The sequence below is a fragment of the Chroicocephalus ridibundus genome, chromosome 10 (genome assembly GCF_963924245.1).
Source record: "Chroicocephalus ridibundus chromosome 10, bChrRid1.1, whole genome shotgun sequence".
In the NCBI taxonomy this organism is placed as follows: Eukaryota; Metazoa; Chordata; class Aves; order Charadriiformes; family Laridae; genus Chroicocephalus; species Chroicocephalus ridibundus.
In genome coordinates, this window is record NC_086293.1 from 5327852 (window position 1) to 5354047 (window position 26196).

Genomic DNA, 26196 nt, shown 5'->3' on the forward strand with positions numbered 1-26196 from the left:
ACGGCAATCCCAATGTCCTGGTTTGAGGTAAAACAGAACCAACTTTCTGTTCAGTAATTTTATTTCTTAGCTAGGCCTCTTCTAACTCTCTGAAATTAACAGCATGTTGTGTCTAAAATGGTTCGTTCAGAGCGATAAGACAGTTTGTGCCAAAGAATGGTATGCAGAAAGGCTCCTGCTTATACTTATTGCTATAACAACCAAGGTCAGCTAATTTCGTTGTTCGTCCCATTGGAGGGTCAGAAGCGGAAAAGCGTAGAGGGGTCGCACCTGCAGGGAGGAGCAGACAGGACAGGTGACCAAAAATTGACCAACAGGGGTATTCCATCCCATCTGCCCCATGCTCAGTATAAAAGCTGAGGGATCAAAGGGTCAACTCTCTTCCTTCAATGGCTGACGTCCAAGGAGGACCCTGTCTGTTCATCTGCCTTTGATCCCGATGCACGTGTTCCTGACTCCAACTCTGGAACCCAGTTCCCACCTGTCGCTGAGTCCAGTCTGGGACTTCCCCAGTGCCTGCTGGTGACATCATCTGGGGAAGCTTAACACAGTTTTGTATATACTGTATCCCTTTCATTATTTTCCTTTTTATTTTATTATTAATATTTCATTACAGTAGTTTAGTTTCTTCTAAACTCATAAATCTCTTTATCTCTCCTCCTCCTCTCTGTGTACAAGAGGCTGGTGGTGAGCATCTGTCAACGCCCATTGGCCAATATGACCAAAACCACAACACCCAAGCACAAATACAGGTTAGGCAGAGAATGGCTTGAGAACAGCCCTGAGGAGAAGGACTTGGGGGTGCTGGTAGACGAGAAACTCAACATGAGCCAGCACTGCGCACTTGCACCCCAGAAAGCCAACTGCATCCTGGGCTGCATCAAAAGCAGCGTGGCCAGCAGGTGGAGGGAAGTGATTCAGCCCCTCTACTCTGCTCTGGTGAGACCCCACCTAGGATTCTTTATGAGGGAGTATAGCAATAGGACAAGGGGTAACTGTTTTAAACTGAAAGAAGGTAGATTTAGATTAGATATTAGGAAGAAATTCTTTACTGAGAGGGTGGTGAGGCAGTGGAACAGGTTGCCCAGATAAGTTGTGGATGCCCCCTCCCTCAAAGTGTTCAAGACCAGGCTGGATGGGGCTTTGAGCAGCCTGGACTAGTGGGAGGTTTCCCTGCCCATGGCAGGCAGTTGGAAGTGGATAATCTTTAAGGTCCCTTCTAACCCGAACCATTCTATAATTTTAAGATAGAGTTCAGGATCATGGGTAGTATGCACAAAACAACACGTAGGATTGCAGCCTTGGACTTCAGGAGGGCTAACTTTGACCTCTTCAAGAAACTGCTTGGAGAGATCCCGTGGGCTAGGGCTCTGCAAGGTAGGGGGCTCTAGAGAGCTGGTTGATATTCAAATTCCACTTTCTCCAAGCTCAAGATTGGTGAATCCCTAAGAGCAAGAAGTCAGGCAAGGGAAGCGGGAACAGCACACGGAAGCACATGGAAGAAGGAACTGACTACTTGGGAAGATTATAAGAATGCTGTCAGAGTATGCAGGGATAAAACAAGGAAAGCCAAGGCCTCCTTGGAATTAAACCTGGCAAGGGATGTCAAGGTCAACAGGAAGGGTTTCCTCAAGTATATCGGAGGCAAAAGGAAAACTAGGGAAAATGCGGGCCCACTGCTGAATGAGACAGGAGCCATGGTGACAGAGGATGCAGAGAAGGCAGAGTTACTGAATGCCACCTTTGCTTCGGTTTTTACTGCTCAGGCCAGCCCTCATGAGTCCCAGCCTTTGAAAGTAACAGGGAAAGTCTGGACGACAGAAGACTTCCCCTTGGTTGAGCAGGATCAAGCTAGAGACCAGCTAACTAAACTGGATATCCACAAGTCCATGGGTCCTGACAGGATGCACCCGAGAGTGCTGAGGGAGCTGGCAGAAGTCATTGCTGGGCCACTCTCCATCATCTGTGAAAGGTCCTGGAGAACAGGTGAGGTGCCTGAGGACTGGAGGAAAGCCAATGTCACTCCAGTCTTCAAAAAGGGCAGGAAGGAAGACCCAGGAAACTACAGGCCGGTCAGCCTCACCTCCATCCCTGGAAAGATGATGGAACAGCTTGTTCGGGGCATCATCTCAAAAGCATGTGGAGGAAAAGAAAGCTATTGGAAGTACTCAACATGGATTCACCAAGGGGAAATCAGATCTGACTAATCTGACAGACTTATAAGATGGCAGGACTGGATGGATAGGTGAAGGGAAGGCAGTGGATGTTGTCTACCTTGACTTCAGCAAGGCTTTCGACATGGTCTCCTACAGCACCCTCACAGGGAAGCTAAGGAAGCGTGGGTTAGACGAATGGACATTACGGTGGATTGAAAACTGGCTGAAAGATAGAGCTCAGAGGGTCATGATTAGGGGCACAGAGTCTAGTTGGAGGTCAGTGACAAGTGGTGTTCCCCAGGGGTCGGTACTGGGTCCAGTCCTGTTCAATATATTCATCCATGACCTGGATGAAGGGACAGAGTGTACCCTCAGCAAGTTTCTGATGATACAAAACTGGGAGGAGTGGCTGACACAGCAGAAGGCTGTGCTGCCATACCGCGAGACCTGGACAGGCTGGTGAGTTGAGTGGAGAGAAACCTTATGAAATTCAACCAGTGCAAGCGTAGGGTGCTGCACGTGGAGAGGAATAACCCCATGCACCAGTACAGGTTAGGGGCTGACCTGCTGGAGAGCAGCTCTGTGGAAAAAGACCTGGGAGTCCTGGTGAACAAGAGCCCAAAAAGGCCAATGGCATCCTGGGGTGCATCAAGAAGAGTGTGGCAAGCAGGTCGAGGGAGATTATCCTCCCCCTCTACTCTACCTCGCTGAGGCCACGTCTGGAGTACTGTGTCCAGTGCTCGGCTCCGCAGTTCAAGAAGGACAGGGAACTGCTGGAGAGGGTGCAGCAAAAGGCTACAAAGATGGTTAGGGGACCGGAACATCTCTCCTATGAAGAAAGGCTGAGACACTTGGGTCATCTCAGTCTGGAGAAAAGACAACTGAGGGGGGAATCTTATCAACGCTTATAAATACTTAAAGGGTGGGTGTCAGGAGGATGGGGCCAGTCTTTTTTCAGTAGCGCCCAGTGACAGGACAAGAGGTAATGGGCACAAACTTGAGCATAGGAAGTTCCACCTGAACATGAGGAGGAACTTCCTTCCTGTGAGGGTGGCAGAGCCCTGGCACAGGCTGCCCAGAGAGGTGGTGGAGTCTCCATCTCTGGAGACATTCCAAACCCGCCTGGATGCTTTTCTGTGCAACCTGCTCTGGGTGACCCTGCTCTGGCAGGGGGTTGGATGGGATGATCTCCAGAGGTCCGTTCCAACCTCTACCACTCTGTGATTCTGTTTTCAGGCTTGAGAGGCTGGTTGACAGGAACTGAAAGGAACAGTTGATGTGCTGCATCTTACAACTGCCACACACACAGAAAGCAAAGCACAGAGGCCAAAGTAAGGATTCTGCAACAGGAAAAACAGTCAACTCCCCTAACTCAAGAGCAAGGGCACACATATCCTCCACTTTCAGGCCATATGTGGGCTGCCAAAGAAGAGAAAGAAGGGGTGTGTTCTGGCTCCTTGCCCTCCACCATCTCATAAGGATTCCTCAGAAGATAAGGGAAAAACAAAAGAGAAAAAACAAGACCTAACCAGAAAAACAAAATATAAATTTTATTTTGAATTAAGAGTCAGGCAAAAAAAAATCTCATCTACCTGCACTTCATAATTTTTTCCTGCTTTAAGAATGTGTAAAAACATTGAATTAAGGAAGAAAACCCAGGTGAACAGCTAGGCCTCCAGCTCTCTCACAGGGAAATGACAGTCAAAAAAACATACACCAAAACTTGGTCAGCACAAGGAAAAAGTGCATGTTGATACTTTATCCATCCACCACATTATCTCTGTTTTTGTAATACAGGGCAGATTCCAGGGTGGAGATAGCTGCTTGTCTTGGTTGCTCTCTAAAGTGATCCTCCACAATGAAACCAACTCCATCCAAATGCCTGGCTTTAAAAAAGCCTACCCAATATTATGTCCAGATTTCTTTTGGCACCGATCGAGCCAAAACAGTTTCTAATTCCTCCTTCAGTTATTTCTTCAGACCATGGTTACGCAGGCAATCCTTTGACAGATGCACCAGCATGAGCAGCACCCTCCCACTCAACTCTGCTCTGCTGGTACAACTGTTTGCAGCCTCACCATGAATCAAATCAGGGAACTGATAGCCGTTAAAAATAAACCAGCACTTTGTTTTGTTTTTTTTAAGGATTACTTTTCAACCAGGTCAGATCCCCAATCCATTGTGCAGCTGTACAAACAGTTGTATCAGCACAAGGTGCCTGAATTGCTGATGGTTATCCTTGTGCCTAAAGCCAACGTTTGCATTCCCAGCTCACCTCTTATTTCATGGCTGCTGTAGAACAGGATTAGTTACTAAACTGAACACGTAGGGCATTTTATTGCTGGAGCTCGCAACCACATGGAGGGTCTCTTTAATGAGACAAAAAGAGGTCACACTGATGAGTATCCTACAAGTAAGGCATGGCTACTGAGCTCCCTTGAGCTGTTGCTTGTCCTAAATTATATGTCATTTTTGCAGGCTGCATGCTGAAATAAATATAAAAACATGACTAACAAAGTCACTGATGCGAATGAACAGCTTTGGGCCAAATTCTGAAACAAAACTCTCCTAGAAATTGCATAACCATTAAATAACTTGGTGATGTTCCATTCAAAAAAACCCAAGCCTACGTGATGTGCAGGTTCCCACTAATTTGAAGACCGTGACATTCAAGGAGCAGGGAGTCAATCTGCAGTTTTGTCAACTTTTCAATTGCAGATGAATTTTAACATGGAAACACAAGAAGAAAGATGGAAAACTAAAATAAGCACTAAGCAATGACGAAACGCTAGCACGCTTTAGAAATGACCATGAGTGAAACAAGACTGACGGTTCTTTTCCCAAATTACCAGCTCAAATACTGTTTGAAACAAAACCAACTAAAAATACTTTCTATTTGACAGCTGCTTGGCAGCTGTCTGGATAGGACTTGGTTCTCAGTTCTCTGCTTTCAGCTGGTGACAGGTATCCACATCAGACATACACCATTATGTAAGGCCTTCTCATTGAAAACAAGGCACAAAAGATTGAATAACCATTAAGATTTGACTTCTGGAACAGGGCAGGAGGCATGTTAATGAAACAGCTTCAGGAAACAGGATTTCTGCAGTTTCTGTTGTGTCTGCTCTAGAAGGCAAGAATCACAGCCTCAAAATTGTTCAGCAGCCTTGTTTTGTAAATGTTGTCAACCTAATCCATGAGGACACAGAAAATTAACAAAATTGGTATTTGGGAAATCTTACCCTTTGTTCCTTAACATGCATCTCAGGGTCTAGTTCCATGACCGCTTAAATAAATCTAAGTCAGCGCTCTTCAAACCCATCCTCTCTCCTGAGTCAGCACTGGCACTCACCTGATCCTGCTCAGAAACCAACCTGACAAAAAAGTTAACTCAGAAAAAAAAGTTGTTTTTGCCAATGCGGCTTCCTGAACTGGTTTAGTGCAAGTGCCCAGCAAAAGTAAAAGGGGAGAATCATCCAGCAGGGCAAGGGCAGGCAGAAGAGTAGCAGTGCCAATTTCATTCAGCTTCAACTGTCCTGCAACCATGCACTCAGAGAACAGTTTCACCCTGACTTTAGAGAGACATGAATTGCTGCTCCCAGCAGAAAGATCATTCAACTTTTTCACCTCTCTCCTGACATCTTCTTTACACCAGCATCAGTACCCTTCCAGACAGTTAGATTAAGTACCTGATCTGGTAGGAAACTAAAACACTATATATATACACACATGAAACAAAACAAAAAGCCTTTAGTTTTACACTGAATGAGGTCCCTAACACATCTGACCACGTGGTTCAACAACTCCCCTAGCATCAAAAGAAGGGAGAAGGTGGGAACCTGTGACTAAAGGCAAGGAAAGGAAAAGCTAAAGTTCAAGTGACTGTGAAGCTGCATTCTTATTCAACATCGACAAAGCATCACAACAGGATGATGTAACATTTATACAAAAGCACTTCTGTGCAAAAGATTTAAATTGTACATTAAAAAATCAGAAGACCTAATTCTTCACATTTTCCACAACAACCATTAATACTTAAAATTCCCTATTTCCTCAAAAATAAATCTTTCATTTATTTGTTAGCAGCATTATTTTCAGAGCAAAAGAGCTACTAAAAATATATAGGAGAGAGTGAGAAACAGCCTGTTGTGATTAACTAGGGCATGACAAACAGCAGCAGCATGTGCAAGCAGTACTGGGGAGCAAAGCCAGGAGGAACAGTGACAACAACATTATACAAACAACACTGATTCATGAACAACAAAGAATTCTTAGAAACTGCTGCCTGGGTTATGGCCAAGGCTCTCTTTACCTTGGTTAAGCTATAAGGAAGTCACTTCAGAAAGCTGACCACTCCTGCACAACCAAGCTTTTCTGGAAGCAAGAGCTGATCTATCTAAAGGGCTTTATGTAAGAAACCACTGCAACAGCTACCGTGAAGTGATCCATCATCAAACTGGTTTCAGCAGTAATCCACACAATTTAAGTGCAGGTACTATCCAGAGCTGTCAATCCATACACCAGAGCTCCCTGTGTGCTGTCATACTCAGAAAGGGGAAAGCCTCACCAGATATGTTGCAGTGACATTAAAGGTTACATGAAGCTGGAATTTGTCCCCTGCCACATCACGGAAGAGGCCTTGTGCCATCACAGGTCTGAACTGGATGTATATACCCCTTGTCTGATGGAGACCAAATGCTTCACCATTCGCTGTGCACTGTGACACCTTAATGCTAGTGACATAGGCTCTTCTTGGAAGAATTTTGCTTGTCCATAAGGTACATTTCACGACTTTAGCCTGACACCCACTTCCACATGACCAACATCTGTTTTAGCTGTCTCTTGTCACTGTTTGTAACACCTAACTCTGGACACAGCGCTGATCAAACGGTGGATTCCTGGAAGACCTACTTTAGCCTCAGAGAAGCAGCAAATTCAATTTTTGCTTGTCGTCTTGCTGCCGCTTGGAGGACAGCACAGTCAAAGAGCAGTCTGGGCTACTTCCATAGACAATTCACTCCTCCAAAATCCAGAGTTAAAGCTCTGGCTGCCTCTTGAATAAACATCAAGTTTCCAGCACTACTGTATTTGGAGAATCTTGCAAAAAAAAGTAGGTCTTTTTACAGAAAACAGTATGTTCATGAGCAAACGCTACAACATCTCTGTTTCAACAAATCACTAGAATATCATAAATCAGAAGCAAGAAGTTTATCTTAATAAGCTCTTGATTGCTGACACTAACATGGCAAGTATTTCTCTTTAAGTATCAAATACATATGTTAAAGGATTTTAAAGCATTCAAAAAATTCAGTAAAGCCATCATTTTGGACTGCATTTAGACACCTGAATTTCTCACAACTCTCCAACACAAGTAAAACACAGGTGTGACAAAAGAAGACAAAGGTAAAACTGCGGCGAAGCTGCAGAGTGCTAAGCAGAAGCACGTGGTCCCATTTAGATCAAAGAACGCTTTAAGTGTCTCATGAGTAATACGCTAGTATCTGTATAGAGCAAGACTTCACAGCGCTGTCACATAAGATTATCAACCCGTATACACACGGCTGTCTTCTGGCAGGTAGTGTCTGCTTGTGCAAATTTGAGGCAGTAGGAGTTTTACAGAGGTCAAGACTCTTGCAGGATTCATCTAGATCTATTTTCCGCTGCTGTGAGACGGAATATGAAAAACGCAGAGAAATCGATCACAAAGAGGTAGAGCTTCGCGCAGGGATTGTTTCTCACCCCGCAAAAGGTGACCTCCCAAAGCCTCTTTAACTCTTCTCTCCTTTAAGAGGATTACAAACCCTACCCTTGGGACACCTCTGCTCAGCTACTGGCCCACTGATATTACACATTAATACTATGTCTTGTCTCTTCATTCTTGTCAGCAGAGAGATATTAGAAAAATTTATAAGGTCACTGCTCAAAGATCAGGACTTTAAATGGAATCAGGACTCTAATGCAAGCAGGGAAAGCCACAGCCGGTGGCATTTGGTGGGGACTCTGCTTTGTGGTTGCCCCATGCCCAGCTGCAGGTCTGCTTAGTGCAGATCAATTCAGCTTATTTGCACATGCAGGCTACCAACTACCCTTGGAAGGAGACATTTCATCAAGGAACAACTGAAAACTGGAGACCATCATATGCTAAACAATTAGGGCAAGTCTAGTGAATGTGGTTCACAGCTCGTGCGCAGACTGTAGCAAACCAAAGAGAAAGTCTCAGTGAGCACTAAGCCCAGGTGTATTTTCAAGAAGCGAGGAGCAGCAATGCATTGCAAGAGTATGCCGGCATCTCAGATGGAAAGCCAAGGAGTAAACTGCAGCAAATTCAATTACATAAATCTTTGTTTTTCACAGACACCAGGCATCAACAATTTGAGGACAATTTTTCACCCATTCTTTTGGTTTTTGCACCTTCCAACAAGACACCATTTGGGCAGTTCTGAATGGAGTCTATAAAGCAAGTCCTGAATGACCGATCCCTAAACAACAGCAGTCAGGAATCATTTCAGTTGCGACTTAATAGCACACAGATGTGAAGCAATCTATGCTGCCATGCAGGTGAACATACGTGTTTTTTCCTTCATAAAGTAATTAAAGTTAAAATGCGTTATGAATTCATAGTTACGAAAACTGAGAAGACTAGACCTCAAGAAAAACCTTAACAGGTAGGAACACACTGCCAGTAACGATGCAGAATCTCTGTGAATGGAGACTTATGAAATTAAATACATATACAAGCTAATCCCAATGGATACTGTCAGTGCCAATTTGGGTAAAATGCTCTCTGAAGGAAAAAAAAAAAAGTATGTGGCTAACACAACAGATTATCTCAGATGCATCTGTAAGAACAATCCACGGTTTTGGCTGTCTCAGACTACACAGTGCAACAGCTAAGTGAAGCCAAGAGTTAAAGAGTTTCAATCAATAAGTGTACAGAGAAGCTACAGGGTTAACCACAGAAGCACAAAAGCCACAAGGAGCTAAACCCACGAAGAATTATTATAAAAGCTGCAAATGCAGAGGAGCTCAAATTACATTCCTGAAGTAGCTTTGATAAAATAAGAACGATCTACAGCTTTCCAAGAGACCACTAACTGAAAGACAAACATAAGCAGCTTGTGGTGAACCTGTACTTTTAGTATCTGTTCTTAACTTTTGAATTATGATGCTTTTAAAACGGAAAAAACAGCTTTGGTTAAAAGAAAAGTGTCAGTTGCTGCAGATAATTGATTTCCACAGAAAAAAAAAAAAGCCACAGAACTAGGACAAAACAGAACTTCTAATTGCTATTTTTAATTCTGCAGTGACAAAAAACCTCAAGACAAATGTTATGTAAGACCGTTAACCTCTTTGCTCGCATCTGGCACCTTAATTTAGCATGCTACCACACTAGATAGCTTAAACTGAATTCTTAATGCCAAAGTGTACCACCGGCTGCAGCAACGCAGTAATAGTAATAACGGAAAGGAAAAAAAATCCAAAGTAAGCATAGTATACTGAATTTTGCAACAGTTCCTTGGACACAAGCAGACATACCTGAGCCCGCCGAGCTCTAAAGAAACAGTATTCTTTCCAGATTGATAATCCCAAAGAGATTATCAATTGCTCTCTAGTATTTCAGGAACACGGAAAAGAAATCAAAGTACACAGTACCTCCAGCTCACCTTTTGTACTAGAAAATGGGTCAAACCCAAAAAGGATGTAACCTGCTGAGAAGGAAGTTTTGAGCAACTGTTTTTCTTCTTTACAAACCAACCTCTCAGCATTCCACACATATCCTCCACAGCAGCTTAAGTCAAGTATGACTAAAATCTCCAAAACTGCCATGTATTGTACTTAACTGTAGTTCAGTGGCTATCATATATACACATATAACTGAGTGAAAAACAAAACAAGGTAATCCTGAAGAACGCTCATGGCATCCCCTGCAAGAAAAGGCAGATTAATCTTCTACACTGATAATAAGACCAATGCATTTCAACCAGACAGCTTCTTAAATACTGTCTTCCATCCATTCTTATCACATTGTGGCAAAGAATGATGTTCAGGAGGAAAACAAAGACTGATTAAGAGCCTACTTTCAGGAGTTATCGTCCTGCCATGTGGAAACAGCTCTATGAATCACCAGTTCATCCTCCTCTGACTCCAATTATTTTTCAGAATTCCCTGATGTGCCTGAATTCATACTCCACCCATCCAGATCGTAATGTCCTGACTTGCATAAAGGAATACTGTGAGAGACAGCATCAAAACACTCAGTAAACTTAAGCTAAATGGCCTCCAGTGCTCTTACTCATCCACAAATCCGATTAACTTATCACAGAAGACTATGAGGTGGGTCAGACACAACTTACCTTTGGTAAATCCACACTGACTGTTCCCAGTCTCATTCCTTCACATGCCCAGGAAGGAGTACCGAAAGGACCTGACCCACGACTGTCCCCAGGACTGAAGCAAGGCTGAGCACCCTGTAAATCCCTGGATTACCCTTTGGGCCTATTTTGAAGACAAGTGCAAGATTTGTCTTTGTCAAGTGATCAGAGGCCTCCTAGCACCTCCATGACTTTTTGAAGATGACCAAGACTGGCATCATTATGGCACAGTCAGCTCAGCACCTTTGGGTGCAGTCCATCAGGTCCCGTGGACTCACATGGCTCAAATTCTCTCAAGTAACCCCTCACTATGTATGTTTTCATTTGCTTCTGATTGCTTTTTCCTCTTTGAGCCCTGCCTCTAAACACAGGGGCCCGGGAGACCTTACCACTGAAGACTTAGACACAAAAAGCACTGAATACTACAAGCAAGTCTGTGCCAACCAACTCATTCAGCAGTCTTTGTTTAGCCCTTTACTGCTGATGTACAGGTAAAAGCCACCTCATAATTATCAGAGATGTTGTAATAAGCACTGTCCTGAGAAAAAGTAGCTGTTTCCACAAGTCAAAGACAAAAACGCAGACTAACATAGCTGAGTTTCTTCTGTCTGTATTCCAGGTTGTCAAAGAAACCACAGGTCTCTTTGCAGGATGTAAAAGCAACTTGCTGGAGAGTTGCATGACCCCATTTCTAAAACATTTGGCAAAAAAGCCTCCCTCTCACTGTTGGCCAGGCTGAGTGAATTTAGCAAAGGGAAGTCAGCCCTGTAGAGAGCAAACCTCGGCTCTCCTGAAAATCCCTAAGAAAGTTTCAGGGAGAAGCTGCTTTTCAGCTTTAATCACGAAGAAAAATCTAGGTGATGGAATAAGGAACTAAGATTTTTACCCAGTTAGATTCCAACTAGCCAGACTGCTCTAGGTACAGGAAAGGAGATGCTTTATGATGACTCCATATTCTCATGAGTTTTACATGCTTAATATCTCAGTGTATCCGATGAGGGGGAACAGCAGTAGAAAACCTGAAGCCAGTCTAATGCTCCCCAAGAGAAAGGAGAACCAAAGGACACAAACCACTTGCAACCTCGGTCATTGCTGCAGGCTGCTGGCATTGAGCAGGCGTCTTGTTGTGCCATGCTCACACTGCCAAAGCGACGACAGTGCCTGCTGAGGCTGAGAGCTCGCACGGAAGTGTAACGCAAACAAACAAAAATACATTTTATCAGACTCCAGAACTCATAAGTCTCCCCTGCCCCCTTCTGGGAACGAGGTGGATTTGAAAACTTCAATATCTATTTCCAATGATAAAATTGTTTACTTGCGCAAACAACCAAAAGAAAACCAGAAAAAACTTTTGCCTCAAGCAGGAGTCCCTTCAGCAAAGTAGTGAATATTACTAAGTACATCTCCTTCAGCAGCAGAGACAGACTCAAACTGGATTTTCTCTACCCGTACACTGAAACCACTGACAGAAACTGGCCTGACAATTCACTACAGCTCAACTGTTATGACTAAGACGATCCATTTCTTAGGTCATGATGCAGATGTGCAATGCAGACCCCCTGTCCTTTACCCCAATATCTCCACTACTTGCTTCCCCAAAATAATAATAAAAATTAAAAAAATTAAAAAAGGAAAATAGAGCAACTACAGCAAAACTTGCATAATATGCATTAACTGCTCATAAACCTTCTCCATAAGTTACGGAAACCACATTCTATTAAGCTGCTGACTGAGACCTGACTTAAGCAAAAATCCCTTTGCAGTGACTTGCCACCCCGCATATTTATCTGGAGATCTTACACACAAAAGATAAACAGACCTCACTAGGGCCAGAGGAGAAAAATTCTCCCACTGCTAACAAGGAAAACACTGTGTTACTCTTTGCCTGTGAATTTTTGCATTTCACAGCATTAAAAAAAAAAAAAAAAAAAAAAAAAGACTTGCAGTTTCCTCTCCACCTCCAGAGTGCAGTCCTGCAATACTCCGCTACTTGGAAAACTTAGTAGATATTCAAACACTTCTCCTTTGTCTCTGCTTTTCCTGCGGGCTACTGAGGAGGAAAGCTAAGCGAAGACGCCACATACCACTCCCCGCATACTCCACTGTGACAAGGGAAGTGAATTTCCAAAGGAACAGAGCACAGCTACTGTTAAGCAGCCATTTAGGAGCTGTGAAGGGAAGCATTTCTCATTTTGAAGAGACTGACCCTGCAGTAGAGATTCAGGAACTCTATCCAAAGAGCACATTGTGAGCAACGACATGTTCCATGCTCTCCCCTCCCTTTACAAAGTCAGCTGGTAAGGAGCAGAAGCTGGCTCCAGTACTCAGGAAGCAGCACAAATGTTTTGTTTCCTAGGAATTAGGACAACATCTAGATTTAAACCTATGAAATCTGAGAGTTATACATTAAAGTCAAACACAAACTTGTCACCAAGAACCATCACAAGCAAGCTAATCTCACCCTTAAGACCTTTCAAAACCAGCATTTAATTTGGTTCTCTTCGAGCTCACTGTAAAACAACTTTACAATTACTATGATACACTGTGGGCTGTGACACCACTCTGATCCATCTCCTCCTCAGATCTATACATTGCCCTTTTTCTGAGCTGTCTGAGAATTAATTATATGGAAATGAACAGTATTAGATAAAGGGATTCCAAGCAATTGGCTCTCTTAAAGGAACTGAGGACTACAGGATCTCCGCCTTCAAGAAATCTGTAGGAATGCCCATTCAGTACAACTTGTGCTGTTCGAAAGAGAAAGACCTTAAGATCCAAACAAGTAAACATCAGTACTACACCCATCTTCTCACTTGTGGCCAGAAACAAACTATGCTTAGCCATGGCGTGGGTCCTACCTCTGCCTCTTGTCACCACTAAACCACATCAGAGTCGCATCCTGACCTAAGGAAGTTCTGGCAAAACTGCAGGTGCTACACAAAAAGCAGCTTTGAACAAAAAGATTAATACCGTGACTTTAATACGTTGTCTGCATGAGCCCCACCTAGCCCTCCACGTAAAGCAAGGCAGTTCCAGTAAGCTTCACAGCCTCATGAGATCTGGAATTTCACTACCCAAGAGGACTTCAATCTCACATATGCAGGCAGAGATATATCAGTGCATTTCGGCAGTCAGAACCGAGTTCGAGAGTGAATGGAGGGGCACAGGCATTAGAATTTTCTCTGTCTTACTGCAAAGATAAAGATGAACAAACTTTCTGCTTCAGCTACACTTGTCTTTTTCTACGTAGGGAAGCTGACAACACTTAGATTTGGCAGGCCCCAAATGGCATCACGCAGTTTTACCAGACAGCCCAGCTTTTGTCTGAACACTGTAAAAACATGGAAAGCCAGGAGAAATACAATAATTCTTACATCTCTCTGCTGAAGTTTAACAGGTCAGCAGAGCGCTCTGTTGATTTTCTTAAGAGATTCTTTAGATAATTATAAGGTATCCGAGGCCATCCAAATGGAAAGGAAAGAACTAGGAATAGGCTACTGGTTTTGGTGCTTCCACTGAACGTTTCAATGATCATGGTCAAACCATTCAGTCCTGGTGTATGTACTTCACCCATCTGCAAAACAGCATTTCAGAAAGGAACAGCAGGGTAGCCAAGTAAACTGTCTGTATACTGTTTTGAAAAGGCTGCAGTTTGGTGATCATTTTATTTTCCATGATCCCCCTGCAATCCATTTTAATTTAGTCTTACCTGATAATTAAATTACCATGTTTTTAAGAATTTGTGTTCTAGTCCATCAACAATTGAACTGAATTTGTTAATACAGACTTAAATTAGGGCACCTCTTTCAAGTGAACGCGGTGCTGTGTTTGGCTGAAAAACCAACCCCTTTAGCAACTTTTCTGTTCAAATGGCAGAAACAGAAAAGGACAATCTAGGAGCACAGCAGTTCCACAGAAAGACTTAAGAGCATAAAAGCAAGACTATCCAAATAAATTCACTTCACCCTAGTAAACAAATTCTTGTGCCAAAAGCACAAGGAGCAGCTGCTATCTAGTGGCTTCTTCTGCTAACATAGTTCTGAGACACTGATATTAAACAAAATTTGGGGCTTTCTTAAGCATCTGAAAAAGGTCAGAGAGGCAGAGAAATCCAAGGCAGCCGGATGTACAGTACTCCAGATTACGTCAATGCTCAGGACACAGCTTAATTTATTATATGAAAAGAGGGAATTGCAGGTTGCCCTGCAATGCTGAGTGGACATACATTCTGGAACAAATATAGTAAGGTTTGTAGGGATAGGTAAAATCTTTTACTAGATCAACTGACAGAGGATGCCCTCCACTCCTGCTGCAACCCCTTCTATGTTTACCCTGCTGATGAAAAAAATTAATTCAGCTGGAAAAGATGTATTTCTGGGGCCTTACTTTTCAACCTAATCCTTCTTTCCTTGGAAAGAGCGCTGATAGCTCACATGCTAGTCACAATGACAAAAAAAGTACTCACATCACCGTCTACCTTCTCAATACCCACAGCAAAACAAGATTTATTTTAAAAGTGCAGTTTTACCAACGTAACTGTATCTACATTAAGGGATTCCACTGGCAGAGCTGCACTAGGCAAAGATGAACATGCTGATTAATGCAGCTGTCCCAAGCATTTGTAGCAGAAATGACCTTATAAGCACATCCACAGGGAGTTAAAGCCACTTAATCACGTTGCAAATCCATGCTCCCTACTTGATATCAGTTTAATTTTCCTATGCAGATGACCCTTAAGGGTCACAGGCAAGAAAACACGAGCTATAACTTCCCAACTTGACACTTCATTGTGAGTTTTTCCATGAGAAAGTACCAAACGAAGGTACATCCTCATATACAATACATTCTCATGTATGGGCAACCACTAAAAAAGGAAACAAAGGAAAAAAAACAGAGAGAGAAGAAGGAAAGAGAAAAATCTGAGCTCCATGTTAGGAAAAAAACCAAACAACTCAAAGCAGGTGCTGGAAGAAAGTAAACAATGCCATGGAAATACAGGGATAGAGCGCAACATTTTGGGTTTGGGATTTTGGATAGGAAATAATAAAGTGTTGTCATAACAAATCTATTTTAGACAAAGACAGTGCACTAAAGCTATTACATAATTGAAGTAAAATATATGATACAGTATCTGATGGCTCTTAAAGCTAAGGTAGCAGATTATGTTTGAAACTAGCAACATCTCTACAGAGAATTTCATACAAGGATACTCTTACATCCCTTGTGACATTAAAAAGTCCAATATGGCACAACTCAGGGTCATGTAAGGGATTTTGATCTGGGCCTTTTGTTATCCTGTTACTCTTCTGGGGATCAGCATAATCTACAAGACTCTCAGTTGCTCATACTGAAAATCTTAAAGCTGTTAAAACACCTCAGGGGTTGTTTTGTGGCTTGCAGTATGCCCTGGAAGGTGAAGGGCAAAGAATTAACAGACGCCCCCAGCAACCTGAGTGAAAATGAAAGGCAATGTGAACCTCAGGCTATCTTCTCAGAAGATACATGAAATGGATGGCTAGTCACAGCTTCATGCTTGGCAAGATGCCATGCGTTTTGAAGGGCAAAACCAAAATTTGGCATTTAAAAACGTCTGCAAGATCGTTTTACCAGACCAGGAACCAGCACTGCCATCCTTTGCTGCCACCTTCTAGCAGACACCACACTTCCAAAGTAACCTTGGCTTTGCAAAAAAGAAATATCCAACAATAAGAGAGCTCCTAGATGCCAAAGCAGCAGTCCCTGAACACAATTCACCCTACTGTGTTTCTTAAGCTCCTTCCAAAGAAAAGGAACCTCTAATACTCCAAATCTTCATTATTACTCTCCTTATTATTACTTATACACTGACACTGGGGCAGCAGGCCTCTCGGAATACTCTACTACACCAGCCAGTTCTGTTCTGAAGGTCTGAAATGAGAAATGTCTTTTCTATCAGACAAACGAAGCCTATATTTAACTTCCTATTCACTGCAGCAGTTGCAAACAAGTTCTTGTAAACACTCTACAGGTCACAAATTTCCAATATCTTATCTAAATGTTAAGCTGCTGAAGTAGAACTCAAAGCTCTTTCCAACAGGCTCTCGGAGTGCCACTTACAACAACTGAGGCTACTGGCTAAGTAACAGAGCTGTAAAGCCAAAGCAAAAATAAAATAGTTTGTTAAATCTGATCTATAATAATTAGACGCAAGCCAATTTGACAAGAGTGCAACACCAACACCTGCATATATATATAAAAATAAATAACTTTTGCCCCGTATGCTAAAAAAGCACAGCACACATTCATTTGAAAGACACACAGACTGTGGCAAGTTTGCTTTTAATACCAGGTCCATCTCAAGCATATAAAAGATATCTCGATTTTTCACACATTAAATTCCCTTAAAGATACTGAAAGACTGTGTTGCAGCTTCTACAAAACATCAGTTTGCTCAATCAGATTCTCACAGCCAACTGAGTTACAATACATCATGGGCCACATATAGCTAGGGAAAGCAAATTTACTCTTTTTCTTCTCCAGTTTGATATAGTGTGATAACAAGTGCCAGAAGTGTACCCTCTCAGACTGAAAGACACAAACTAACAAGCACTATGGGTAGAAAATAACAGGTAGTTTTCTTCTTTGAAGATTGTAAGAAAACTGGAAAGGACAGCAAACCTGAAACAACAGAAACTGCTTTGCACTCACAGAAGAGTCAACCTGCCAAGCTCACTACCACAAGGCACCGACTTTATCATAATTTTTAAAGGGTTTTGAATTTTCTTCTGGTTGTCATATCACAATAGAATTAAGTACAAAAACCAGAAAGACTGGAAACACTTCACAATCTAACCTGTAACCTTTAATTGCCAGGTTTTAGGAAGATATTTTGACTGCAGTGAATAAAGAGCTTGCTTTACTTTTGTCTGGTGGATGATGTATTACCCTTAACTATTAGCCAAGGATATCTGAGTGAAGCTGCATTTACAAATCAGAATTAATTTTTAAGACAACTGGTTTTTGTTATTAGGTGAACCCAGCTGTCAATAGGTCCACTATATTCTCAACTGCTGAAAATCATAGGAAAGTGTCAGTCCTAAGGATGCTACATGACTAATGAACAGACCACAGGAATAGTAACACCTCACTTAAGTAAAGCCAAGAATAATTGAGGGGGAAAAGAGAAACCCTGAGTACTGCTATTACAGGTAAAAAATAGCAATGTGCACAGCACCTGAAGAAGAGTAAAAACTTTAGACTCCCCATGGTGCAAAACAGTAGTACTTATTCAGTTCTGACTAATGGAGCTAGAGGTTTTTCCTCAGTTCTGTAAAAATAAAAGATGCATAAAGCATGCCTGATAATGTTTACTGGATCAGATTTAGCTTACCTTCAAATTTTAATAAGTGTGTTCTGGTCAACACTTGTGGTAAGAACTGCAAAAAATTAAGACCTCGATTACATAAAGAAAATTTGTACCCAACCAAAGAAGATGCTGTCTGCACACCATAAGAAAACACACTTGCAATACTTGCTCAAAATGGGAAGCAAAGCAAACCATTCTAATATTTGCAAAATTAAGTACTATTAATCATTTTGTATATGGTTACATTTAATCTAAACAAAATCTGCAAATTCAAAATTAACCTCACAGCGGTTTTTATCATGGGAGGTGTAGGAGTGTTTAAGAAACTATCTAAAAAACCCTGCATATGTATCGTTTCAACACAAACTGAGCTTCAGACTGCTTTAACAATCTTTTGGGGACAGACTTAAAAGACTGAAGTTACAAAGTCTTTTTCTGCCCTTCCACCTTCCCCCCCCAGATTTGTGGGACAAGAGTGTCAACCCCAATGAATCTGACAGGTATACCTTCCTCAGATCTGCCACATCACTTTTTTGAACTGTGGTCTGCATGTAAAGCTAAATACACCTTCCACTATGCAGCAAGTGTTGTGAGGGCCTTCCAAAGCTCCAGACTTTACCAGTTTTACTTACAATCCTCAACAGTACTCAAACTGACACAAGAGCGCAATTATACCTCATCTTTTACAATAGCTCCAGCATTTTCATTGAAGTTATTCTTTCGTTTGATTCAGCCACTGACTAAGACACAGGACTATGCAGCCCCCCAGGCTTCTCTCCCAAATCCTTCCTGCTTTAAATAACTCACTGACATCTGCATTCACTGTGCACTGATTTTGGTGCTCGAAGCTGCTTATCGCCTATAGTTAGCTGTAATGAGATCATGACTGCCTCCCCACACGTGCTTAAGCTGCTTAGACGGCACTGTCAAAGGACACAGAACAAACAGCCAGCCCTATCTTCTTGTGCCTTTCTAAGATCGTTAACTCACTTTTTGAAATGCTTGACAGCACTTTGATATCAACAGTGGATGATGCTAATCCGAATTAAAGATTACATATTTTCCATAAACATACTCTGGCAGTTTAAAAAATGGGAAAATGCAGCTCAGCTTAGAACTACTATGGGGGGGAAGAGAAATATCACAGCAGACTATATGAGCTATACAATAGTTCATTTTCAGATCACCACTTAGGTCAAAGACACAGGAGCATCCCCTGCAGAGACGGCACCACATCTCTTCTCTCCCTACCCCAGGAAGGCAGTTCTGGAGCTCAGCAACTTTGGTCATTACCTGCTGCACTTCCAACGAGCAAAGACCATTAGTGACACAGGTCAGGGACCTCTCCACCAGAAAAGTGAACTGTGTGACACAGACACTATTTAAACACATGGTCTCTCAAGAAAACGAGGTCATTCAAGTCTGCTAGCAAACCAATGCTTACACCACAGGTACTACTGATGAGTCATATCTTTGTTGATAAAGAACTGGGGGAAAACAGGTATGCTAGACTTTCTTCCAAGTTTAGAATGGCACAAAGTAACCCCTTTCAGTCTCCAGAAGACTATCAAGCCAGCCTAACACCTTTCAGCAAACTTACCTCACAATAGAAAGGAAAAAATAAAAACCCGACAGTGACAGAGTTCTGAAATCATCGTAAGATAATTCAGCTGCAGTTCAGTCACTTAAATGGCCAGAATTGCTAGAGTATAAGAGTTAGCTTCCTTATCTTGGAAGTTTAGCTCTTATTACAAAGAATTGACACTGATTTTGATTAAAAGTTAACAAATACAAAACAGGACTGAGTTTTTCACTCTATTCAAGGGCACTTACCTGGGCATTCCTGTAGTATCCTCCAAAGATGAGAGCATACCTCCCACAAACAGTATCTACATATACTTACTTGAAGGGTAAAATTACAAAGCGAGAAGCAAAAAGCAAGCAGCTTATTTCTTTTTGCATGATATTTAAGGTGGCTGCATATGTATTCTGGGCAAAACAGAAAAAAGTTACCTCAGAGATGTCACCCAAGCTCTCTCTGTTGAGCAGTCACCGGAATATGGAGCCAATCTCTCACAATCAAGAGGGAGCAGGACGCCAGAAGCAAGTCAGCCTGCAAGATATTGTACGGAAACAAGTTAGCAAGTGCTAAACTAGCTTTTATTTAGATCTTTACTTGCTCATCAATTCGGAACTTTTGAGGGCATGCTTTCCCTCAAGTCCAACCAGAATTCACAGCGAGCCTCTTTCAAGATGCAAAAGCTCTCACACATTCCTCTGGGTTCTGACAGATGCTCTTTACTAAACATCCCACTGGGGCTGCGGGGACCACTGCTCGCTCCATCCCTCAGCTAAAGATTACCAACCAGCGGGTGGAGGAAAACAGGATGCATGCCTGTTCTTCATCTGGCCTGGTTCACAAGACATTGATGGGTATTAACGAAGAAAGGCTGAAGCTTAGCATATTAAACTGTGGCAGCTGAACAAGCACTGCTGTAGGACCTAATACAAGGGAGGTAGCATTTGGCAAAGAAGGACAACTGGTGGAGGAGATAACCTTTCTAACTACAAAAGCTAAATCAGACACAGTTTATCTATCAGAGCTCTCAACCACATGTAGTAACATCCTCCCAGGATAGGCATATTACATGTCATAACCTTTTTTACTGCTTTTATCAGATTTGGTTGACCCAGATCTTCTACTAATACAATTATGGCAGCTATGCCCATGTTATTTTTGAATAGAAACAACTGCACCAATGCTAACTACGGTGGATATCATTACAGATATAGAGGGGGACACCCTATAGCAGCAAAGCTTATTTCTTTACTCCCAGAAAAGGGGGTAAAATAATTTGCTGTGAATGAAACTGACCATACACTGACAGGGGTTACACAAAATAAAAGAAAGCTTAAAGAAGCTTATCTTTTATATGCAGTTAACACCACTCAAAATGCACATAGGTGAGCCTACCAAAATAAATGAAGGCAAATGACTTGCACCTTAGTACTATACACAGAGTAGTTCGCACCAATGGGGCAATATAGGAAGCATAGGCAGCCCAACACACCAATTAAGAGAACTGCATCTATTAGAAAGTACATCTACCCGAACAGCACGCTGGGAAAGCCAAAAATAACAGCTGCTGCCACATCAGAACAGCACAAGCACTGCGTACAGGCGATGCCTGCAAAACAGAAACTAAGCAGCCATGCACAAACACTTCCTCTTCCTCCCCCACCACAGCAGCAACAAACCTGAGATTAAACACTCGCCAGCATCCTGCTCTGCATTCCTCTCACATCAGGAATATAAGAGGGAGACTGCTAGCTGCTTCTCCATACATCTGAACAGTTCCTTCAGTTTACAGCAAGTAATACAAATACTTTACATGATTCTTGCAGAGGTTTCTGTTGCATTTTCTTCTTTTCTTTCACTCCTTTTCTCTAAGCTCACCCATTTCAGAGCTCACTAGGGACCCCTTGTATTTACTAGGCTTGTTTTTGATACACTGCTCCTCATAGACTGAGAAGTCATAAATAAAAGGAGTTGTTCCTAGGCAAGTCATATTATATAAACAAGCAACCGCAGAGCCATGGCTCTGCTGAGCTGCCACACACAAACTCTGCAAGTTCAAATCTAAGCCCTGCCCAGCACCAAGACTGACAGCATGAGGCTGTCAAATGCAAGAGTAAACAAATCAAGCTGCAGTTTTCTGTCAATACTGAATTCTGAGACTATAATATCTCAGCAGCAACACTCAACCATGATGCATGTCTCAAATACATTACAAGCTAATTCCCAATGGGCAGAATGGGGGAATCCAATGGCAGCAAGGGAAGTGTCTGGGCTACAGTGCAATGCCCAAGTAGCAACCCAAACAAGGCCTGTGTCAGATTTTTCTATGGCTTCAGTCCCTGCATTTCAACTACAGATGGGAGAAGCACACCTCCTCTAGAGCACAGGCTGTGGATACTCAACTTCAAACTTACCACTTAACATTTGTTATTCCAAGGGAAACCACAACAGTGCCATCCCATACCCCAGTGTGCCAGTCAGAACTCACCAAATCCACGACAACCTTTAGACAGAGAGAAATCAACTAAAAACTGAAATCTAAAAAGACAAGCAATTAAACCTTTTTACAAACATTTGGTGATCACTGAACCAAAGAGTCTGCATCCCGTAAGCAGATGGTCAACAAACAGCTCCAAGCTTGTACAGTGTTCATCACCTCGCCCTAGTCAACCTCAACAAGGTCACATTTTCAGAGTTTGATAATTTCACCTGGAATTAATAAACTCCATACATGGGGGAGGGAAGGGGAGAAGAAACAAACTAGGCAGCTCAGATGGGACGAGAATAGCATGCAACTGCATGATTAAGAAGAAATCATAATGCTTGTTCAGAAGACTAATTAGCTAATTAAGGGTGCAGGTGCTACTTCAGCCCGGGCATTTTTTGACCTCGGAGCGCTTGCTATTCTAACCTTGACTTCTCACTATGTGCAATGCAATACAGAATAACTTGCAAGTCAGTTGACTTACACAATCTGCCATGAGAGGGGATCCCAAAGTACACCTAATTTTACATTCTAGAGTATTTTAATAAAAGGGACATGCCCAGTACTGTCATCCTGATGATGAAGCACACAATGATACTATTCACAAAAATAGGAGGAAAGAACCATGAACTCTACTGTTCCATTTACTTTTCAAATATATGCAAATATTTATTTTAAAAATATATTTTTATATAACTAGATATATAAAAACACATTGTTGCACTGTTTCACAGTCACAGCGCATGATTGAACTCCATTCCACCACCAGCCCCATGTTCCTGCCATTGCCCTCACAACACCACAATCATTTAAGCACTCAAAAAGCTGGGGAAAAAAAAAAAAGTCAGTTTGTCTTCAGTTTGATTAGCTCATAAACCAGGGAACTATGATTCCCACCTGCACAAACACCCCAGCTGGCACCAGTGATGTGTCAAGAACCTCCCATTCATTGCTGTCTATACTTACAGTGACTGTGAAGCTACACACGGAAGGTTTAACAACCAAAACTCCTGCTGACTGAGAGATGATCCTAGAAACCATCCCCTTTCTTATCTCAACAGTGAATAATGCACACTTACTCTTTTTCTATGTAAGAAACATGCAAACCTGCCACAAGGTGCCTACTGGATAACAAGAGTAGAAACTAACCTAGGAAAGACACACGCACTGTTCAGAAGAGGGCCCTACCTCCATATCCTACCCTTTCCACCTCTGGCCATCAGAGATTCCTATGGTAATGACCTCAATTACATCAGCTTACCCCACTCTCCCAAAAGTCCTTATTAGACAGGAAACAAAGGCAATGCCATGAAAAGGACACTTCATATCCACCTGACAGGCTCTAACTGGGATGGCTTAGGCTGTTCCATGCCCCCAGAAATGGTTGTGCTGAAAAAGCTGTGGAGGGTATGAAACATTCTCTAATGCTATCAGAAGAAAAATTAGCATTAGGACAATTCAAAACATTGACAAAACAGGAGTTTTACAGAGTTGAAACAGCAACTCTATGTTATCTTGCTATATACAGAGTTCACTCTTCGTCTTTTCACAACATACCACTTTCCTTCCAGCTCCAAAACAAAGCCCTTACCGTAGGTCAGTGCTAAACTAACCTGGCCACTGAAAAACATTTCTCCATCTCAATAACAAGGATCTGTTACACAGGATTAGGATGTTCTTAACAGACCTACTTAAGGTTACAGCGACAACATCTAATAACTGATCTATCTAATTCGAAAACACTTCCAAGCTCCTGGCAGAGTTTCTGTGAACAGGAAATCAAAGTCTTAGTTCAGTGACACGCAACAAGAATGCAGTATTTTTCTCCACTGAAAATCTGACCATACACACATATGTCAGTATATCAGCTGCAGGTGACAGTTCAATACAAAGAGACTTGCACAACACATTACAGTATACTATTTTGTGAGACAAACTACCAACTAATTCTACACAAATAGGCCTACCAACTTTAGAAATATTACATTAAGAATGAACAAAGACCCAAGCCCACACCGTTCTGTCACCATTCAGCACTTCATTAGCAAAGGCCAATCTTGGAATTCAGCTTTGGAAGCTCTGAATACCAAGTTAAGCCAGGTGAACCTGAAGGGAGGAAAAGCACATGGAGCAGAAACACACCAAAACAAGCTGAAGTGGGAAAGGTAGCACATACTATAAAGATGAAAAGAAAAATGGGGGCCTTGCTGATTCAGAGCTTTAAGATGGAGGGACACGGGGCCTGGCACCAGTTTAAATTCAGAGTAGCTGAAAACTGGAGTTGGTATCATCTCTCCTAATCCAAGTCCTACTTTGAAACCCTGGGGAAGGCTGCTGGTTACGGTCCAGGTCTGCAGACCCGTGATCACATCCGCCTCCAGGGACTGCCAGGCATCTTCCAGCAACCACTGGGGCAGGCAGCATTACCAGAGTCTGCCCACACCACCTCCTCCGCAGGGGTGGCAGTACCAGCAGATGCAGGAAGGGCCCCCAACCCCATCAGCTTCCTCACCATGTTGGTTTCATGGTAACACCGTGGTTTGCAAAGTTCCTTCCTGCGAGCTGCTCCTGTAGAAGGGCACAAAGAAGGGGGGGGACACATGCTAGATCCGCTGGCCGGGACGGGCCCCCAAGTGCGGGCAGCAGGCCCTGCCCAGGCACCGTGCTGCCCTTGCCGAGCCCAGCTCCCAGAGCTCCCCCCACGCCGGGGGACGCCCTCCCGCCCTAGACGAGCCTCACACGGGGCAGCACTTGGCTCTCACCCCCTCACACCCCACGAAGACAAGGACGCGCCGGGCCCCCCCATTCTCCCCCTCACGGGACCGCCATAGATCCGTCCCTGCCTCCCCCCGCCCCCAGCACGGCGCTCGGTCCCCCGCCTCTGCCCACTCCCCCTCCTCCCTCCTCAATCCCACCGTTCCAGGCTCCCCCCTCTCCCATCCCCCCCTCACGGGGCCGCGCCCCGTTCTCCCCTCAAGGCAGTGCGCCCCGCTCTCTCTCCCTCCCCTCACGACAGCGCGCCCGGCTCAGCCCCCTCAGCCTGCCCCCGGGAGGCTCACCGGGGCCGGTCCTGCCTGCCCGGCCGGGGCCTGGCGACACCGAGCCACCGGCACCGCAGCTCCGCTCCCCGCCACCCGCTCCCCGCCGTTCGAATCAACAACAAGATGGCGGCGCCCGAGGGGGCGGGGCCCCGATGCTGGCCGTCATAGCAACCGCGCCGTCCAAATCCCGCCCCGCCGCCGCCCGCCGCAATCCAGAGCTCACCCCCTCCCAGCCGGGGCGCCTTGGAAACGCTGATTGGTTCAAACTGCCGTCACTCAAGCGCAGAGCCGCCCCGCCCCCTTTTCCGTGCGCCGACTGCCTCCGGATGGCCGCGCACGTTAGGCACACGTGACGCCCCCCAGCGCCCCGCCTCTCCGCCGGCTTTGCGCTGCCTCATTGGCTACCCGCGGGGGGCCGCTGGGCCAATGGGCAGGGGCGGCGGGAGCTCGTGGGCGGGGCGGCGGTGTGAGGCGTGGGCTGCCGCCATGGTCCCGCTCTGCGCTCCCCCCCCAGCTGGTAGCGCGGGTGCGGACACTGGTCTCCTGCTGCCGCCCGGCCCTACCCGCCTTCCCCCGGGGCTTCGGGCGAGCGCGGCAGAGCCCGGCGGGGCGGTCCAGCCCAGCCCAGCCCTCTGGGCCGCGGGGATTAGGCTAGCTAAACACAGCTTCCCCCGCCGCGGCCTGGCTCCCGGCGGCTCTTCAGGCTCTGCTGGCCCCATGGGGCGGCGGGTGGAACGTGTTCACGCACCGGTCCCGTACGATAAAAGGTCGTATACAGCTGTGACAGTGGCCACAATTCCTGTGGGCTCAGGGCAAGGGCACCCACCCCCAGGCACAGCCACAAGGGCAACCCCGCTTCGCTGTGAGATTCCACAGCCGGCTCCTGCCCTCCCCTTCCTCCCCTTTAGCCACCCACTCCCTAAATTAGTCTCTTTCCTCTTATCCTGCTTCATTATCCCGTGGCGCGCTCCTTTGAAATTCAAATAACTGGTTTCCCACCTCCCCGCGCTAGCTGACTCCTTCAAAGCGCTCCCGCCCTTGGCCGGGCCCTGCTAACTCTCCCACAGCACGTCACGCCTACCCGCGCGCACGCTAATTCACTTTTCCTCCCAATTAAGAAATCTGGCCCCTCTGCTGCCCAGCTGCTCATCCCACCCGCTCGTGCCTGTGAGTGCTGGAGCACAAGAGAGCTTGAGGGGGACGTGGGACGTGGGGCGA

General features: G+C 44.2%; 1 protein-coding gene across 3 annotated transcripts in view; it reads right to left on the bottom strand.

The window, feature by feature from the left end:
• Window positions 1–25144, bottom strand: part of IP6K1 (inositol hexakisphosphate kinase 1) — a 44167-nt gene extending 19023 nt beyond the window's left edge. For 2 of the 3 annotated variants that reach the window (XM_063348020.1, XM_063348018.1), the window contains exons 1-3: window positions 24997–25143; window positions 24450–24505; window positions 19887–19986 (exon numbers count right to left, since the gene is read on the bottom strand). The gene's annotated coding sequence lies outside the window, so the exon portion shown is untranslated. Of the gene's footprint in view, window positions 1–17897; window positions 17944–19886; window positions 19987–24449; window positions 24506–24996 lie in introns of all 3 variants that reach the window. The other variant, XM_063348019.1, reaches the window with a different exon arrangement.
• Window positions 25145–26196: the final 1052 nt, after the last annotated feature.